At 35.7% G+C, this 6,291-nt stretch overlaps 1 long non-coding RNA gene across 1 annotated transcript in view; it reads right to left on the bottom strand.

Annotated features, from left to right (window-relative positions):
- The window catches only part of LOC106961985 (uncharacterized), a 13,450-nt gene extending 10,288 nt beyond the window's left edge, over window positions 1-3,162 (bottom strand). Inside the window, exon 1 of the long non-coding RNA XR_001427871.1 lies at window positions 2,448-3,162. This is a non-coding gene — a long non-coding RNA (uncharacterized LOC106961985). The remainder of the gene's footprint in view (window positions 1-2,447) is intronic.
- Between the last annotated feature and the right edge of the window lie 3,129 nt (window positions 3,163-6,291).

Here is a 6,291-nt window from a genome sequence, read left to right as displayed (position 1 = left end):
AACGGTTTGTTTTTTTTAAAGCGGTTGGACTGTTTCTAGAAGCAGTAGAAAAACAAACATATTTACAAAAACGTCTAAAAAGTGAATTTTGCATATTAGGAAACAAAAACATTGGATGGGTTCTTTTGAGCGATAAAATTTTAACGTTACTACTTTTCTGATCATGTTAAAAAACAAAACAAAAATTATTACTTATTTTATAGGTAACTTTATGGTTGTGACATAAATATTGCCTTGAAAAACATTATCATTTTTATTTTTAAAAAGTGTGTTATATCACTAAACTGCACAAAGTAACTGCATTTAATCACATTTTCTAATTTACTGATATTTATTAACGTTCATTTGTAGTATCAACAAATAAATTTGATTACACTCGTATTGTTGATGTAAAAACAGCATAAACATTTTGTTTTCTAGTTTGCAATATTTTTCTGTTGTGATTTTACAGTTTTTATGTAAATTTCATAATAATTTTTAGTGCAAGAAGAAACGTTATAACTAAATTAACATGAATAGTAATACAGTGGATGTAAGTATACTTTACTACTGTTCTTCTTTTGTATACATTTTTCTTTGTTTTCTTTTATTACACTACGTTCAATGAAGTCAAACTCAACATGCTGACATCTTTATTTCTTCCCTTCGCTGTCAACATGGTGTCAGCCATTCCCACTCCGTTAGCTGGTGGAACAATGTGGCGTTCGCGGGCTGTCAGCTGCACATGGACGCGTGAGCGTGATGAAGTACGTGTTTATTAAAGCGCATGTAAGATGAGGTACAGTAAATATGCCACAGACGGCGTGGTGATGGAAGGCGGCGGTGAGCAGGGAGCGACGTTAATGCTGCTTTATGTGCTCGTTTGGCCGTTTGGTTCCAGTTTCATCAATCCTTACTGTCCTTTCAGAAGACTTACAGCGGTGTGAACAATTCAACGCTTCATTCATATTCAGGGGATTTGCTGCCAGCTGGATACTGACCACATTTAATGTGAATTATTTGAATTCTGATTCAATGAACAGAGCAAAAACTAAATATATGAAAGGCTAAAACAGAACTTTCAGTGATTAAGATTATATTTCATAAAATAAATTACAAATTTAAGAAATTATTGACTTGAAAGAAGCTCTTATATCTTGTAGGGCTGAAACAATTTAGATTAATCATGATGAATCGAAATAATCGTCAACTAATTTAGTCATTGATTAATTGTTAACTGGAGTGTAAAGACTCAAAAACAGGCGATTTGCTGACAGAACATTACAGCCAGTGCAGTAATTAAACAAAACTGTACAAAGAATAAATAAATAAACATCTTTGTCTATAAATATGTTCCAAAATATGTCCAATTATTGATCCGTCAATCCAAAAAGAGTCAATAGATTAGCCTTGAATATTTAACATTCTTGTTTTAATAGCACTGCATATTTGTAAATACCAAATAAAAGCAATATTTAAAACGCAGAAATTAAATATGCTGCCGAAAAAAGCCCAAAGCAACAATTTATGGTGATTTTAAACCCTTAAGAATAGTAAAGGGTCTTTTTATTTGGATGTTTTCTGTGCAGTTTTCAGTATAAAACAATAAATGAGTTTGTCCAAATTCAAACAAACCAAACAAAACCATCATTCTTTGATAATCCGAGTTGAGACAGAACTTCTTAAGAGATATTTTCTTTTTGAATCCGTCAGAATAATTTGGATTAATTTAGCTTTACTCTATGTAACGTCTGCGCTAGTTTGACGCCAATAAGCTTACCGGAAGTTGCCGTTGTTACCGGAACAGCCGTCCTCCACTGCGAAGAGAGAAGCGCCGAGCCGAACAAGGGGGCCGTTAATGTTGTAATTCAATAAGCGTCGCCAACTCGGACTGAACCGCTTCTTTCACTTTCTCCGCTGGCAGTGTTAAAACTACAGGCAGACTACAAATCCAAAACGGCGCAGGAAATCGACGTCATCGATCAGGACGTGGCATTCTCTTCGCTGATTGGCCGGTTAGAAATTCTACCGGGGGAATCCCAAACGAAGCGCTGACGGTAGATTTTTTCAGTTTTTGTTGTTGTTTTTATAAGTTCCAAAATCAATTAACATTTAAAAAATAAATATGTTGTTGTTGTCGTTATTAGTTTTGCTTTTTAGTGAAATTTAAATAATTAATGACTGAATTTATGGTCACAACATTTATAAATATGATTCCTTACTGAGGCGACTGGAACCATTAGGAGTTAAATGCTGACTCAGCTCATGTGATGAATCTCAGAAAATTCTCTAAAGCTGAAAAATAAAAAGCTTTGAACAAGTTTGAGAAAGTGGATGTAGAAACTTCCGGAGCGGAGAGGGATTTCTGAGTGCTCTTCAAAAGGAACTATTATGCGGCGCGGAAACCGAATCAGGGTTTTGTTCCCGTCTGAAGTGTGTCAGAGTGGCTGATTTTAATATTTGGTTACCTGAGTTTGTTAGATATGAGACGCTGGCTGAAAAAAGCCTCTCTGTTCCCCACCGCTGAGGCCTTTTCTCTTTCGTTTGGAGTGTTTGTCGCTGCCACTTCCGACTCCCTGAGGTTACCGCCTTCCCAGTCTCGGCGAACCCCGCTGGTATGTTGTGTAAAAACACAAACAATAAAACGCCACAGATCCTTCAGAGCTTCTGGAGACTGCGACACTCGCCTTTGTTGTGAATATAAAGCTACCTTTATGGCACAAAAAGTAAAAAACATACTGCTAGCAGACTATCCAAAAACCTGAGATTTTTCTCTGTTTTTGTCAGGGGATGGAAAAAAGCAAAAGAAAGAGGATTTATGACACTGACATGAAAGTGAAGTTTTTGTAGCATGCTGACAAACAAATGGTTTGTGAATGAACTGAGTGAAGAACGAAGACGGGAGACGGAGGACAAGCTGAGTTACAGCTCCGACTTCAGTACTGACGTTTCTCACACAACAAAACCGAGACACTCTGGAGCTGCTGATATGTTTAATATTTAATTTTATACTTTATCAGAGTAATAGGGTCATTGATTTTAGATAAAGGAAGAAAAAAGGAGCAAATTTCTGCAAAAAATTGAGAAATTTGTAGTTTAATTTCAAGATGGAAACAAAAGTGAGCAGAATATCCAAAACGTAAACTGAAGTTAGAGTAGAAATACCTCAAGTAGCCGTCCAACAAGTTACTCAGGTACCAAGTAACTGATCATATCATCAATCACTAAATATTTAAAATATTATGGTCCATCATCAGATGGACCGAAATATAAAGTTAAGTGGGAATTTTAGTATTTTAAGGACCAAAATGACAATAATTCACATAAGTAACAAAAAATATGTACAAAAAGGTTTTTTTCTTTCAATAAAAAAACAGATGAAACTTTAACAAAATCTGCAGGTGTGTGTCTGTGTGTTGGTGAATTTTTGTTTAAAACATGTTTGTTTTTCATTCAGTGGGTAGAAAATCCAGAAATTTTATTCAAGTAAGAGCAGAAATAGTTTGAAATAAAATTACTCAAGTAAAAGTAATTGAGTAAATGTCATTAGTTGTAAAGTTGGAAATTTGCAAGAAAATAAACAATTAAACCACCTTCCCTTCATTTTCTTTTAAATGTATCATTTTTTGTGTTTGTCGTTGCCTCTTGGCCTGGACTCCTTTGCAAAAGATGTTTTTAATCTCAGTTGGTTTTTATTGTGGTAAAATAACAATTAAAAATGTGCATCTCATAATTTAACCACATCAATCGAGAGGATTAATGTTGTAGCTCCTGCTAACTAGCTGCTAACATACATAGTTAGCAGGTGTGTTAGCTACTTATCAGCAGCTGGATGGACAAAGTTTGTACTTTTCTGTGGAGATGAGGGTCTAAAATTTCATTCCTAATTGTGTTTAAAGACATTAAAAAGTTTTAAATTTGAGTTAGTGAAATCTAAAAAACTCCAATGTATGTATCCAGTTTATGTTAGCATATGGAAACAGGTAGCAGTAGTTGAGACTTCTACTAATTAGCTGCTAATATACTATTGCTAGCCAGATAGCTTTTCTGTGTCTATCATGGGTAATTTATCAACAATTAAATGGAAAAAGTCAGTACAAGTCTGGGTAAATCCAGGCCTCAAATTTCACCCATCGTGGTTTTAAAAGGTCTTAAAAAGTCTTAAATTTGAGTTGGCGAAACCTAAAGAAACAATGCATGTATCCAGTTGAGTTGTGCAGATGGAAGTGGCATAAATTGGATTTTTTGGGGGTAAAAAGATTGGAAATGAGTCGTTCAGACTGCAGTGAACCAGTTCATATGGATCGTAAATCAGATTCAGTTTGCGTTTAGCTGCTGTGTGAACTTAGCTTCAGTGAAAAAGCAGCAGCACATGAGGTGACATCATTCTGCTTTTAGAACCTTTCTCAGGAATTCAGGGGTAAAATCCAGGAAAACTCGTGTTACGGCTGCACAGTTTGCAGAATCTGAGCTGTTTGAGGTGAAGTGAAACACCTGTGTCCTATTTGAACCGGACATGTACTCAGTCACGTCGATATACGGAACAACATTAGCATTTTAAAGAAAACTCTCGCTTTCTGTCCTACTTTTACATCCATTTGCTTTCTTGCTTCTTCTTAGATTATTTGAAAACAAACAAGTGTTAGTTTATCGAAATGCTTTCAAGAAACAGTTAAAAGCCAGGCTGAAGATATTTTGTGGTTTTCTTCGTCTTATTCTGTCCGCTCTTTGTCGGAGCTTCGTTCACTCCAGGAGCCAAAATCATTCCCTCTCACTCTCTTTGTGTGTTTTTCCTTTGTGTGTTTTCTTTCCTTCCTCTAATTTACAGCCACTTTCTGTGCACATTTAGTCGTTAGCGAAACGCCTCTCGTGGTGCATTCAGGTTCCCTCTCATCAGGCTTTGCTCATACGATAACCTTTATTGGCTTTTTATGGCAAAGACGTTTTAGTGCAAAGCTTCAGTGAAGGTTGTGTGAATGAAGGGGAAGAAATGTGATTGATTACAGAGTGTGTGAGAAGGACCCCCTTTGTGGAAGTGGCTCCTCTGCCTCTCTTTGAGTTAGTTTACTTCCTCTCACATGAAAGATCATCTTTCAGATTTTTATTCAGCAGGAGGTTTTCTGTGAACATCAACACTATGGAGCCAAAGAAAGGTCATAATTACAGCATTTTTCTAAAAAACTATTTGAAACTGAATGTCAGATGAAATCTGAAAAACAAAAATGTGTTCAAGGTAAGAGTAATTTAAAAATTTTTATTTATGTCTTAAGAGTTTTTTTATATTTTGAATAGTTTTTCTTAACTTCAGTTTTTAGATTAAACTTAATTTTGTCAAATTCAAATATTCAGGAGCAGTAATTTGCATATTAGCTAAATATTTAGCTACATATTTATGCCAATATGCAAATTACTGCTAACTAAATAACTTAGTATTTAACAAACTAAATAGTAAGCTATTTAGCTAACAAACCAACTCAATTGTTTATTTATAAAGTTAACTAGATAGCTTGCTACTTAGCAAGATAACTAGTTTGCTATTTAATTAGCTTAAAAAACTAAATATTTAGTTTAAAACTGTGGGATTTATTAAATTACTGAATAAGATGGTGAAAATATGACTTTGAAAGATGAACCCTCATTTTCTCTTCTGATTTTTGACAGTGTAACTTTACAAACAGAACACCACCAAATTCATTTAAACACCTGGAAGTATTAGATTTAAAAGGATTTTCTCCTGACAGGAAATGAGACTCGTGTCTCTTTCAGGGATTTTAATGACAGTGTTTGCCGTGAAGCTGCTGTTTGCCGCCACAGACGGGCATCTGTGCATGTTTGGGAGCCAATTTTTACACCTGGAGTTTATGTCTCAACTGAGCTGATAGAGAGAAAATGTTCCAGCAGTCCTTCCCAACAACATCAACAAAAACATTTAAGAGCTGCTGAAGGTGAATTTCTCTTTTAGAGTCCGGAAGATAAAAACGCTTCTTCTGTTCACCTGCAGAGGGCGCCGTGGCTCTGCTGTTAAGCTCCGCCGCTCCTACAAACATAATGATTTTAAGTGATTCACTGCGGCCCAAATTATGCTCCGTGTTCATGTCACAGAAATGAATGTTAATACTGTGAGACGACTGTGTTCCCATGACAATAAAAACAATATTTCCCCCCTTCAGCGTTTCTGCACATCCCTGAACTTCCACAGATCGGCTGCAGTCCATAAAGCATCTCATGTTCTGCAGTTGGATCCACTTAACTGCATTTATGGTCATTAAATCATCACTTTTGTTCATTCAGCTCTCTGGCGTGACGTCAAGC

The sequence above is a fragment of the Poecilia latipinna genome, unplaced genomic scaffold (genome assembly GCF_001443285.1).
Source record: "Poecilia latipinna isolate Pla-1442-1.1 unplaced genomic scaffold, P_latipinna-1.0 Scaffold1357, whole genome shotgun sequence".
Classification (NCBI taxonomy): Eukaryota; Metazoa; Chordata; class Actinopteri; order Cyprinodontiformes; family Poeciliidae; genus Poecilia; species Poecilia latipinna.
This window is presented reverse-complemented; position numbering and strand designations above follow the sequence as displayed.